The sequence below is a fragment of the Anabrus simplex genome, chromosome 1 (assembly GCF_040414725.1).
Source record: "Anabrus simplex isolate iqAnaSimp1 chromosome 1, ASM4041472v1, whole genome shotgun sequence".
Classification (NCBI taxonomy): domain Eukaryota; kingdom Metazoa; phylum Arthropoda; class Insecta; order Orthoptera; family Tettigoniidae; genus Anabrus; species Anabrus simplex.
In genome coordinates, this window is record NC_090265.1 from 1,709,979,871 (window position 1) to 1,709,995,175 (window position 15,305).

The window sequence follows — 15,305 nt, forward strand, 5'->3', positions numbered from 1 at the left end:
TCTGCCAAATTTGATGCTTCTATCGGTATTATCAGTGTCTCAAAAGGTGAAATAATATGTCAAAAAGGTAGAAAATGTACCAAAAAATGATAAAATGCACATGTCTGCAAGTTTTAACTGATGGAGATACGACTAAACAGTATAGGACAAAACTTTTAGGGTTGCAACTGAGCATTCTTTCGGTTAATGGCAAAACTCTATAATATTGCTGAATTTCATTTTCCTATATCATGTGGAAAATTGTGTCCGCCAACTTGATTTCGGGGCTGGAATTTTACCTTGGATTACACGGTAAGAACTATCAGTTTGCGAAGTTTCAAGTTTCTAGCTCATTTAGAAGTTGGTAATCACTAATGTCAGTCAGTGAGTTAGTCGTGTAGTTTTATATTACACAAGCAAGCCCGCCGCCCTGGGCTCCAACGGGAGCCCAACTGAACAACTCTGTGCTAGAGACTTACACATATCCTTCCTCACGTTTCCCGCCTGAAATTTGGGCTGAATTTTCGGATCTGCATGCCGTAAAATTAACTGTTGTGAGTCTTTCTACTCAAAGTTGAATTCTCAATTTATACCGCTCATAGCTCAAGCAGTATGGTGGTCACCCGTGTCCGTTTGATTCATCTCGGGCAGCATATTGTTGATGTGGTCTATCTTATTCTTTTCCCGTTGTCTGGCACTGATGGTCTTGCTGATACGGTGACGGGCATAAAACTCCGCTTCAGTGAGTAAATTCATTGCAATATGTATCGCCATCTCTCTTCGATCATCTGAATGAAGTCCACAAGCAGCAAAGAGAAGGCCAGTGCCTCCATGTAAAATCAACCGTGGATGTAGTTAATTCCACCTCATGCCAGCTGGTGAAAATATGCGGGTAATATGGTGAAAATAGCCCAATCACTTCAATCAGATAAACGTAAATTTCTTCAAAAAGTACAAAATAATTCATGGTTGTGGAAGTTTCATTTTATTTTTCGTGTGAAAGAGAGATAACAATCTCTATCTGGTGTCAATTTCAGCTACCGAAACGTTATCATTTTCACAATATCACTATGAATGATAGAATAGAGATTTTATATAGACAAGTGCACGGAGGTGCGATAATTTGAAAGTCATAATGTGAAATCGATAGTTATGTCACGAAATACAGCTGCTTCTGACTGGTTGAAGTTCCTGAAAGCCTTATACCGGATTGGTCCCTGTAGCCACGAGTCAAATATATGTCCGTCTCCTTGGCTAAATTGTAAATGTTCAGTTCATATAGAGCCCCGAGTTTGATTTCCTGCCAGAGTGCGAATTTTAGCGAAGTTTAGTGAATTCCCTCATCTCGGGGGCGAATGTTTTTCCTTTTGTCGTCTTCATCATTAGAATTCATCATAGTTAGGCCAAGTAATATATTTCTTATCACGAGAGTTAAATCTTGATATAAACATGGTATGTCCATGCCTCCGCCAAAGAAAGAGTTGTGATTCGCTGAGGGTGTGTTACCGACCTCCACCCCGTCAACGTCTCGTGTCCGGACGTACAGGGCTGCGCATCGCATACGACAACAGTGCGAAGATCTGAACTTCTGAATAAACGACTAAACCTGGATTCTGCTCACTTAGTTTATTGAACACATTCACAATGCACTGCGTATGGTCACTTCTGAGCGGTTTTCTTCTTTTGTGCTTCACTACACATGATGTCTGGCTCCATAGCTAAATGGTTAGCGTGCTGGCCTTTGGTCCAGAGGGTCCCGTGTTCGATTCCCGGCCGGGACGGAGATTTTAACCTTAAATGATTAATTCCCTTGGCTCTGGGACTGGATGTTTGTGCTGTCCCCAGCATCCCTGCAACTCACACCCCACACATAACACTATCCTCCACCACAATAACACGCAGTTACCTACACATGGCAGATGCCGCCAACCCTCATCGGATGGTCTGCCTTACAAGGGCTGCACCCGGCTAGAAATAGCCACACGAAATTATTACTACACGCGTTGGTCCTACCTCTTGCTCCATTTCTCTCACTATGAATACTCGTTGACTGCTGCTGCAAGATGCAACACCTTATCTCCACGCTGATTACACCACGCCTTGTGCCTTCATTTTTTATTATTTAATCACAATTTTATATAAACAAGCATATATATATATATCAATGTACATGACAACCATATTTTAATTTGATTACGTACTCTTCCAAACTCTCTAAATGTAATAAACTAAAATTAAATTAAATTAATGTGACGAGCTTTTTTTCCTCGAGCTCGCATACAGTCGAGTGAGTGGGATGGTTGCTTCTCCAATCAACTACATCTATGTCCACGTAAAAAGGCGACGTGCTCCGCCTATTTGTTTACATTAGGATTAAACTCTCGTGAAAAGCGGTATAATGGGCAACAAGATGAGTTCACAGATGAAGCTGAACAACGGACTGCCACAAGGATCTGTCCTGGTCCCTCTCCTGTTCAGTGTGTACATATCTGATATGCCCGAAACCACAACAAGAAAGTTTAGGTGTGCTGATGACTGGACTCTTTCAGTGCAACATAGAGATATTGAAGTTGCCGTGTCCTTATTGAATAATAATTGGTGAATATTTCCACAAATGGAGGTTGAAGCCAAGCGTCACTAAGTCAGAAGTCTCAACGTTTCACCTAAACAACAAGTTGGCCAATAAAGAACTAGCGGTGTATTTTCAGGGAAGGCTACCCAGACATAACACAAACCCGAAATATCTAGGGATTACGCTTGATAGAACGCTCACTTACAAACAACGCCTATTCAGAACAGCTGCTAAATTAAAAACTCGAAATAATATTCTCCAGAAACTCTGTGGCACGTCATGGGGATCGTCTGCATCGACACCATGTACTTTAGTTCTGGGGTTGGTTTACCCTGTTGCGGAATATTGCTGCCCAGTTTGGATGGAATGTTATCACGCAAGACTTGTTTATACACAGCTCAACCATATCATGCGTCTTATAATCGGCACAATCAGACCTACACCTACTTTCTGGCTACCCATACTTAACCCCATACCACCCCCGTCCATGCGGTGGGAAAGAGCACTTGTGCGGGAGTACAAATATCTACAAAAAAATCCTGACCTCCCTGTTCACGCAAACATCCCAACCGCCAGTAAAGGAGGGCTTCGCTCTCGTCACCCACCCCTGGAAACTGCAAGGATGTTTGTTGACAACGGGTTTAATATTAATGACTGCTGGAGGCGGATTAATTCTACAACGAAACAACTTAAGATACCGTGCAAATCGTTCAAGCCACCTGACTTTGAATTGCCACGCAAGATCTGGTCGGTTCTTAACCGAATAAGAACCAACACTGGCATTAGTGCCGATTTCCTGCACAAGAGGAAGGAAATAACTTCTTCAAGATGTGGCAGTGGCGCCAAAAAGCAGACTGTTCACCACAGAGTACAAGAATATCCTCTGAGAGCTTTTCCTGGCGATCATACAAACTTCCTAGTTATGACGGGGTTTTCAATAGACTATATTCGTCGCCAGGTTATTCCTCGCAGTTTCTAATTTCATTACGAGATAATTGTAAATATTAATTGCCATACGCAAAATAAAACATTATCATTGTTAGGGCCACTTTCTCACAGACGCGCTGGTCGCCTGTAGAGTGTCAACTCGAAAGACCTGCTCAAGCCATCTCCGGAGACCATACGCAATTATTTACTGTTGATAATAACATTATTTATAGACATGATACTGTATAGGCTCTTGGGCTTATGTCGTGTCAAGAAAATAAGGTGAAATTCTTTACGTTTCGCAGAGAACTGTGCTCTGCGTCATCAGAAGAAAATCTCGACTGCCCACGAGGAAGGCTTCTTGAACAATGACCCTTTAAATTTAGACGTTATAATAGAAGTGGAAGTGGTACATTCATTCGCTACCAGAAGGATCCCCAGACGTGGCACAACGCTAAGGTTCGAAGCGGAAGCCGACCAAACCATTAGAATCAGTCTAAGAGGTAATCAGTCTAAGGTCTGATGGTTCAGTCAGCTTCCGCTTTGAACGCTAGCGCTGTGCCACATCCGGGGAGCCATCTTGTGGCGAATGAACGTACCATTTCCACTTCTATTATAACGTCTAAATTTAAAGAGTCATTGTTCAAGAAGCCTTTCCCGTGGGCAGTCGAGATTTTCTTCTGATGACGCACAGCACTGTTCCTTGAGAAACGTAAAGAATTTCACCTTATATTCTTGACGCGACATAAACCCAAAAGCCTATACAGTATCATGTCTATAAGTAAGGGCTATGAAAGCAGCAATGGCAACATTATTTACTTTACTTTCCACACACAAACTACTTTTATGGTTTTCGCAGACGTTGAGGTGCCAGAATTTTGTCCCGAGGATTTCTCTTAACTGCCAGTAAATCTACTTACACGACACTGACGTATTTGAGTACCTTAAAATATCACCGGACTGAGCCGGGTTCGAACACGCGAACTTGTGCTCAGAAGGCCAGTGCTCTACTAATTCCGGCCATCCATAAAATAACATCCACCAAAATGTCACTAAGGACTCCTTCTTAAGTTGTTAGAAATGTAGCTCCTCGCTATCTTTCAAATGTTCTTTAATAGCTCAACATTAGGTAGTTATAGTGATTTTCCACTGAAGTTGGCTGTACTGCTCAGAATAATAAACTCTGAACCAGTAATATTTCAAATATTGATTACTCGCACATTGCCCAAACAAAAACCTGATTAAATAATTCGATTTTCTACTGAATGCCATGTTCCACTCGAGCCAGGAACTGAAATAACCACCAATATATCGAGAGCACACTCCACCGTTCGGCTGTGCCAGGTATTGAGATGTGCTTTTAACACAAGTACTGTGCACGTGGCATTGATAAATGCAGACCCACTTGAAAACTTGGTGTGGCTGGCCGCCAAATTTCTCTGTAAGCGCTTAATGAGGCACTATTTTTAAATTCCATGTTTTAAAGCTTTCACGGATGAAACATTGATTCTCGAGCAGTTCCTCAAGTGCTGGACACGCAGTAATAATAATAATAATAATAATAATAATAATAATAATAATAATAATAATAATAATGATAATAATAATAATAATAATAATAATAATAATAATAATAATAATAATAATATTATAATATTAATATTAATATAATAATATTAATATTATAATATTAATATAATATTAATATAATATTAATATAATATTAATATTAATATAATAATATTAATATTATTATTATTATTATTATTATTATTATTATTATTATTATTATTATTATTATTATCATTAGTCGTTGTAGTCATTTTCATTGTCGTGACCTTATAATTATTATTATCTATTATTATTATCTATTATTATAATCTATTATTTCTGTGTTGCAGCCTTGACGAGATGCTTCCATCCAAAGCGGTTTTCAGCTTTCCTTAACATGATCTGAAGGGACAGACCAGTGATCTTGTTCGCTTGATCTAACCATCTACTTGCTCTTCTTCTTCTTGGTCTACTGCCTTCAACTTCGCCATTCAAAGTAGTTTTTTCTTTTTTTCTTTCCAAGTTCTCTTCCTTTTCTTCTGAAAATGTGGCCAAGGGACTGGAGGAAAGACTCACTCACATGGAAAGATACACGTTTCTTGATGCTCAGTTCATCCATAAAGAAAAACTTAGTTCTTCTTTCCGTCCAGGGTATACGTAATATTGTCAAAGGTAGCAATTATATTTTTGTTTTTAGCATTCACGGTCCAGGTCTCCCAGCCATACAAAAAATACTGAGAACACTAATGATTCCACCAAGCGTATCTTCGTAGATTTCTATATTGCCCGGTTCTGCCAAATCATAGTAAGTTTAACCATTGCAGCACGACCTAAGACAATATGTCTTTTGATCTCTTTTTCACAGCTTCCTGTGTCATTGATGATTGACCCCAGGTATATACATTCCTTTGGAATCTCCAGATCCTTTAGACATCCTGTAAGTTGTATTTGAACTTGCCGATCAACTACCATTAGTTCGGTCTTTTACGTGCTTATCTCTAGAGCCTCCGTGGCTCAGGCGGCAGCGCGTCGGCCTCTCACGTCTGGGTGCCGTGGTTCAAATCCCGGTCACTCCATATGAGATTTGTGCTGGACAAAGCGGAGGTGGGACAGGTTTTTTTTGCGGGTACTCCGGCTTTCCCTGCCATCTTTCATTCCAGCAACACTCTCCAATATTATTTCATTTCATTTGTCAGTCATTAACCATTGCCCCAGAGGAGTGCGACAGGCTTCGGCAGCCGGCACAGTTCCGATCCTCGCCGCTAAGATTGGGGCTTCATTCATTCCATTCCTGACCCGGTCGAACGACTGGAAACAAGCTGTGGATTTTCATTTTCCCATGCTTATCTCTGAACCAAAGTGAAGGCTAATATTCTTCATTCTTTTAAACAGGTAAGTAAGTTCCTCTTCACTTCCACCGATTAGGAAAGTGCCATTTGGAGAGTGCAGGTTCCTAATTTTTCTTCCGCCAATCGATATTCCGCTATTCCAGCCATCGAGAGCACTCTTGAAGACACACTTCGCATAGGTTTTATAGAGTTGGGGTGATAATATTGAACCTTGCGTTACTCCATTTGTCACATTGAAAATGTCTGAGAGATCACCTTTATGGTTGCTGTATGGTTTTTATAGAGACCATTCAATAACGATATTAAATACAGTGGAACCCGAAATTCCTTTAGCATCTGCCATAACTTCTCCCACATAACACAATCAAAGGCATTTTTGCGGTCAAGAAAGCAGAAAAGGCAGGGACAGAAAACTCACAACTTTTCTCAGTTATCTGCTTCATATTCAGGATTGACTCTCATGTCCCTTTACCTGCGACAAAGCCTGCTTCTTCTACAGATATCTGAGGTTGTGGGGACGGCTTTAGGAGTAAGTTTATTATGTAGAGCAACAACAACCTTAAATAACATTATCTGTGATTCCAGTGCTTTACTCGTATCATTCATAAAAGGTAGGGGGCCCATATTTCGTCCCCTTAGCAGATTTGGACTTGTAGAAATTAAGGAATATTATACAAAGCAAAGTCACCTCCGTACAGGCTATGAAGGCCCTTGGAGGAGTGGAAGGTAAAGGCTTCTACCACTGTTAACCTCGGCACGTGATGGGGTAGAGTAGTTAGCTCTACGCCCGACCGCCTTTGCCCCCAGGAATTAACCTGGTACTCATTTTTGGTGTAGACTGACTGAACCTCAGGGCCATATGCACCTCCGGAAGTGGAAATCTCGTTTCTTAAATTTTACGACTTCCTGAGATGGATTCGAATCCACGTCCTTCCGGGCGAACCGAGCACGCCTTTACGGCCTCGGCCAGGCAGCCCCTAGGAATATTATAGTCAAGTCTAGAAATTTGTTATGCTTCATTCACAGGCAAGTTACAATGAAACTGTTATAATGTAAGGTAGTTAATATTTGAAATAAACATAAACACCACACAAAAACTACCAAAAATGTGTTCGTAATTTCATTCCCCACGAAATTTATGAAAGTACAATTAATTTTAATATATTTTTACTTTCTAACCTTACCAAAAACTTCCGCTATAATGAAGTATTACAAGGCCATTTATGAAAAATATTTTCTTGGTGTTCTTTTTAACATAGTCTCCTAGCGTTGCTCGTGAGATGTTAAACGCTTTACTTTCAAGTTTGTAACCCATTATCTTGTCCCTCACTGTATTAATAGCGTTTCTATATCCTCCATATCCCACTGCTTGCCTTTTCTCATCTGAAGATAACAATAAACTTCATCAATAACAAATAAAAGGAAGGGGGCGAAATTACGAACATCCCTGATTTGTAGACAGTGTGGATTTTCTTGCGCGCGGAGTAGAGTTCTCTGCGAAACGTAAAGAGTTTCACCTTGTTTCTTTGACAAGGAATAAGCCCCAAAAGTCTATATCATGTGTACAAGTACGGGCCGTGAAAGGAATGTTCCCTGATTGATTATAATGGCCGTTAACGGTAACTCACGCCAACTGCCTCACTGTAGCAATTATACGCCAAGCACTACACCACAGACTGAAATGCAATCCAGTATGTCATGCACAGATCAGTGCTCACTCAAGGAAATATAACAGGCTCTTAATTTGATTGTTTCTCAAACTCAGCTCAGCATAAAAAATGAATCCTCCTTGTACACGGAAACTAAACGTGGTGCACCCAATCAACTCTCACAACGATACAACGGGATGAGGCTACGCGTGTACGCGTGGTTGAACGTTAGGTACCAACTGTGAAAATTATAAATCTTTAGGGGGACGCAATTAAGTACGGGAACGAAATTTGGCATCCCTACCTTATATATAATTCAGAAACTAGAAACGTATTCAGCATTAAAACTTAAGACACTAACAATCTGAAAATGAATTTATTTAAAGCATTTAAAAAATGTGTTTATATAATATTCTGTGGTTGATATGAATTTTATAAAATATAAACTACTGAATTCTGTACCCTTAAAATGAGCATACAAATGCGAAAATAATTTATATATAAATTACGTACAACGGAGATTTCACTGTTTAAATATTTGGCAAAAATATCCGTGAGCAATAATACGTCACGCGCCCTACAAATATGAAGAAATTTAGTACCCACAAAAGATCAATAACAATTGACGAGATACCTCAACAATGCGACTGGTGATTAGCGAATGCGGTGGAAGCGCGCAAGCAGTCCCACACGTCTCAGTATCGAGTAGCTGTTGAAGTCACAGCACAAAAAGAGAGGCGATAGTATCAATCACACGGAGAACCAAAAGAACGAAACAGGCGTAAACAAAAGGAAATCGATAGGTGTAGAACAACGAAATCCATTTTGTGTGGAGCCGATTATCTCTAGGAAGGAAAAGTAAATTACCTTCGTCTTGCAGCCACGTACCGGCAGCTAAGTGATTCCTGTACCATTCTGTATCGCCTCGCGATCTGCTCCCTCAAGTGAAAAAAAGGAAAAGAGAAATTCGACAGAATGACATTTAAGAATAGAAAGAACTAGAAGAAGAGGAAGAATAAGAAGTCTTACTAAGTGCCTCAGAAGGCAGATCTCCAGCATTCTGAACATACTTGGCTTGTCCGATCCTGCCTCTGTCCGGTGGTACTTGAAGGCATTGAGGCACACCATGAGATTTCCTAAGTTAACCAACATTCAACATGGCAACTACTTGCATGGATAGCCCACGTGCTGTTGACTAGAAGAAAGGAGCTGACTGCATTACTGCTAGAAACTCCGGCTGAGCTCAATGATCTCCGGCCTAGATGGGTATACTCACTAGGTTCCCAGCGTCCAAGTTTGGATGAGGTACTTGGCTTTTGGATACACGCCATCTTTGTGTCACAAAACTTACGAGTAAAAGACACGGGTCCTCCATACATAACGTACATACAATAGCTACATTTAGGAATATAAACCGAGTTTTGTATTAAAAATCTCTGAAGTTGAAAGGCTAACCAACAGTCATCCACCCGGAGGCTCTGTATGGCACAGAGTGCTATTACTAGGAAAGACTTGATTGTGAAAATGGAAGTCAGAGAGGAATTCTCAGCAAGATACTGGAACATGCGGCATACTGAAGGTATCACAATCAAGTGATCTGTACCCTGATACAAAGGCTTTCTCGTTATTCCAGGAAATGGGGGATAGCTTTCTATGATAATGTGGCAGGATTGTCTTCGAACAGGCTGACCAATCTACTGTTCACCTTTTGGTAAAACAAGGAAGTCCGTACCAAAAGGCTAACGGAGACAGAAAAGAACTTAAAAGAACTGGCAGTGATATATATATATACAAAAATGACAGATAGTGAGACAAAACCTGAAGAAGAACGTATGTAATTCGTGGTCAGAAGAAACAAAGAAGCTAAGGTGGGATAAGTTGCGACAATACTTGGAAAATATGAAAGCCTAACGGTTGAACAAGCGTGGTCCAAAGTAGGTACGCTCGAAAGCAGAAGAGAAGAAGACTTTCCGGTAATAATAAATCGTATCCATTTGTATTTGCATAATGGTCGGGGTGCAGAGCTGTTGGACTACAGACCACTCTGCAACCCCCAACTTAAGCGAGATAAGGAAAAGAGAGGTTTTGAGGTTACTATTTCAAGGAATAATGGACGTGTGATGACATTGTGAATATCTTTAAACCAGTGTTTTCGTAATCCATTAAACGTTTTATTTAGGTGTGTCCAAACAATAACTATTATTAAGTATTGTTAGTAAATTGAGTGTAACATGTTGTAACCCCCATCTACTTGAGTTTCAGGTAATCACCTTGGTGAAAGTTGGAAGTGATTGTTAAAATGAAAAGAAAAGTGGTTATGATTCTACGTTAAACCCAATATCGCAGCAAAGTTGAATGGATAGGCTACTTATTTGTGAGATGCATCATAACTGATCGACGGATACATTGACATGCAGCGGGTGTACTTTTATTGTAGTCAGTACAAAGTATTACTCTTCTGTTTATTTAGTATCTTCTCTTGCGGATATCCAATCACGCTTTTCTCTTAAATTTACTTTCACTACACAACTAGTTACACGAGCGGCGACTAAGGGGGGGGGGCGATGGGGGCAGTCACCCCCCCCCTACTTTGTGGAGAAAACTTTACATTTTTATTCCATTTTAGCCTGCTGAAACTAGGAATTATTGGAATTATTTAAAAAATTGAACGAGCCCCGTTATCTTATCAGCTATCGTTAGCTCTTTAGTTTATTTTCTTTAATAACTAGCGGAAATACGTACAAAATGTCGTTCGTGGCGGCTAACCGATTTGCATTGTGCCTCATTATGTAGTGGAGACGTTGCATGTGCTATGAAAAAGGGTTGCATGGGTATGTATTTTTGCGAGATCAAGGACACTGAGGTATGATTCAACGATTGTCGCGCGTATTCATCCGTCTCGCAGTCTCTTTATTGTCTAAATTATTTTTGACTGTATAATCACGCCGTTCTTCTATGTAATTGTAATATATACTGTATGTATATTGTTCCATTGGTGAAAGTTTTATTCTGTAGTCTAGTACTGATTCAATATCTCAAAAATTGTTATTGCCGCACTTAAACTGGTAAAACCTTTACCTCCCTGTGGAAATTCGCCCAGAGAACATAAAAAATGTACCACTTCGTAGCTTTTCTTCCAGTTTACATGCTTACACCACGCCCTCCGCCCCCGACCGCTATATCCCACTAACCCGGGTACTTTTTGTTGTCCGTAATTTTGTTTCGCCCCTCCCACTACCTACTACTTATACTACATATCTGTTCAACTTCTACCTTCGGCATGTCCATGTGACCTACTTTATCCGACCCCCTGAGAGTTTAAAATACTCTGGCTCGATGACGACTCCTGAATAACATTCATATTCGGCCTCTCATTATCTCTCTGATAACTCAAATCCTTACGCCTCGCATTTTCGGATTATCTCTGGTTACTCTGCTTATCCCTATCACCCTTAAAATTATTATTATTATTTTCCTGATCATAATTACTACCCTTCCTCTGATACTTGCCCGACAATTTTCCCCCTCCCTCTACTTTTACCAAACATAATACGCTCTCTCTCGAGACCTTGTACATTTTCATGCAAAAACGTGTCAATGAACTTCTCTTTAAATTCTCCTAAATTAGACAAATTATTCCGGTACACTCGAAACCATATTTTTCTTTTACCGATAACAACATTCGACAAGATCTTCAACATATATTCCCATTCAATAATATTATTCCTCAACTTGCAAATATTTTCTCAACTAGTTTTTGAAATTCCATAGGATTGAACTGTTTTCCAGAAACCTAGGTTAATCTTGATCCCTAATGAACAAACCAATCGCTATTACCACCTCTCCCGCCGTCTGTCCTCTAAATTCCTGCCGTATCACTATCTGGCAATTCAAAACTTCTGCTTCCGCTTCTCTCTCAGCATTCCCTTTCACTATTTTTCACTTCTTCCTGTATTTTTTCTTCTTTCTCTGTCGCTGTGATAGCGTTTCCTGTTTGTTCCGTAGTTCACCTTCCCAACTGCATTGTAAATCTTGTACAATTCTTCCTCCACCACCTCATGAATTTCTTCCCGATTACTAGAAATTGTATTGCTTAATTGTACGACATTGTTATTGTCCTCTGTACCTGTTTCCTTCACTTGATCGGTTTGAGTATGAAGATCGCTCTGACTCAACTTCATTTCACCTGTAATTTCAACACACTCTTTATTTGACTTACTTTTTAACTTAGATGTTTGATCTGTTACCTCTAATATCTTAGTATCTATATTACTAATGATCGCACTGTTACTATCAATTAATTGTTTCATCTAACTGTTAAGCTGCTTACTTATAGAGTTAATCTGTTTATTAACGTTTTTGTTATTAATATCAATCTTTTCCTCCATTCGTTTGGTAGTATTTTCGTTAATACTAATTATTTCCCTGAGCTCGTTCATTCCGGCCAGCAGGAAATTAAGAAGTTGTCGGTTCAAACCCCCCCCCCCCCCTGAGACTTCCTTTTGAGTTTCAGCGTGTTCTCAACTTCTGCACTTCCCTGAATTACCTCAGAACCTTACATCGTGTTCATCACCTCCCTATTCTGAACCTCACCTTGGATGGCCGTGGAAGCAATAGCCTCCTCGTCACGTGACTTGATATTTTCTTCTTTGTCCATCTTTAGTTCACTAGTAGTAGTACGCGATCTCAGATGGATTTCCCTTTTCAAATCCTTTGACATGCCCCCGAAAATACAAATATGTAACACAAAATTACACTCCTCACATTTATCGGTTATAATTCCGTTGGCTTAGATGTGCATACTCTTCCCAAATTCAACCTATGGTATGCTGTCGTTCAGAACATGTACTGAATTTATTCGAGTCCCACGATGCGGCGCCGTTTTGTGGATATCGACTCACTGATTTTAAAAATATGAAAATGAATTTAAATATTTAATATTAAAATATTCATGAAATAAAATGCTCAATCGTCGGACTATATACTCACACTTAGTACTTACCTGATTACTTACAGATACAATTGTTTACGGGCGCCAGCTACAAATAGATGTAACGATAATAGAATGAGAGTCTTGAATATCTCTAAGGTGTCAGGTAATAAGCTTACTTTGACAGCATAGCATAGAGGTTATGGGAAAATAAGATTGGCGTTCGGTTTCCTCATTAAAATGTGAGGTTATTTGATCTACTATTGAAATGAAACAATTAATTTATTTGATACTAAACAAAATATATATTTGAAATGCTGATTTTAACGAGTGAGATTTACTGCGATAATTCAAAAGATAATATAAAACTTTGACATTATAACTGAAGGAAACTCTAGGCATAAAATTTGAAATCCTCTTGACCGGACATTTAAAAGTTGTACAAGAAATGTATCCCTCACTGGTTCACTTAATTGTACTTTGAACACTTTGAGTGTTATTACGTAGTATTCCTTTGAATTGGTATCAGCTGTAGGTATCTCCAGTCTAATTTGGTGATATATCCTTTTAGTTTCACAAAAGAGATATAGGATAGCTTGAATTATATTCACACTTCAGAATCAACTTTACAAGTAATTCACTCATAACTGTTAGTCTGCATTACGGCAACTCAATATTCGGCTGTCACCAAACTGACACAAGAACTTGACCGAGCAGATACACGAAAACACACTCTGAACATATAATCCATTTGGTCACTGACGATTACGTATCCGTATCACTGTTCGCCATTCGTCTCCTTCCAGTTGACTCCAATTGACTTCATGGCAAGTCTCTCCATTCATCTCCTTCCAACCATCTGAACTATCCAACTGAATGCCACGTGTAGATTTAGTAAACACAGTCTCGGAAAGCCAATTTGAATTCGCTTGCGATGCGATCTGATTGGCTAACTACAGCAGCTGATAAAATGACAACGGCACGAGATATCGAAACATTTTTTTCAAATTATTGACCAGTATGAGCAACCCTCTAACGTTCATATACCCGGTTCATGTTGTTTCCGACCACCTTGTATACATAGATATGGGACAGCATTTAACTATACCTAACCGCCAAATAGCATCCCTAATTGTACACATTACCAATGTATATTTCCACTCCATGATTAATAGCCAAATATAACTGATAGATCACCATTGTATTTTGTATTACTATATTTCACATATGTGCCGGCCCCGCGGTGTAGGGGTAGCAGAGTTCCCGGGCTCGATTCCATGCCAGGTCAGGGATTTTTACCTGCATCTGAGGGCTGGTTAGACGTCCACTCAGCCTACGTGATTACAATTGAGGATCTATCTGATGGTAAGATGGCGCCCAGGTCTAGAAAGCCAAGATTAACAGTCAAGAGGATCCATCGCGCTGATCACACTACACCTCGTAATCTGCAGGCCTTCGGGCTGAGCAACGGTCGCTTGGTAGACCATGGCCCTTCGGGGCTGTTGCGCCATGGTTTTGGTTTTTGGGTTTATATTTCAGATATGCTAGCATGTACAAAGTTGTAAGTCGCTTTACGTCGCATCGACACAAGTAAGCCCTATAGCAACGATGGGTCAGGAAAGGGCTAGGAATAGGAAGGAAGCATCCGTGATCTTCATTAAGGTACTTCAAGGGATTCGAACACACTACCTCTCAAATACTGGATACTGGTCGCATTTAAGCTGTCGTGTTTAAAGTTGGTCAACACTAAACATCAGAATGTAAATACAACATCTTATTATGTACTATACCAATTTGTTTTCTAGATTAACTTATAAGGCTATAAGGTATATACCCAACTAAGGTGTATATGTGTATATACATATAGGCCTAAGTAATACAGTGATTTAGTAAACACATTTGGATTGATTAGGTGGATTTAACCCTACACCACAGTTAACAAATAAACGATTTATGAGCTTAATCACGTGAACTTCTTATTACCGTGCAATTACTCTATTGAACATTCCGGCTGAAATTGCCAGTATTCGAGCACACACTTTTAAATCCAAGTGGCTCTCGCGATATTCCAGATAAAATACGAATATTAATAAAGGGACGCAAATGCTTTGTGCTTTTACACTTCATTGAGATATCGCAGGCTATTCTAATAATGAGACTCTAGTGTCTAGAGAGGCTCTGGCCTGCGGCGAGCGAGCGCCCTGCGGAGGAGATTCAACACGAGCTCTGATTAAAATTATCGGCCAAGACGCACCCACTAAACAATCGCAGAGCCTAATGAAAATGTTTGTGTCTAATGGTCTGTAGCGTTCTGTCTCAAATTAGCATGCACATAATACTCCAGAATG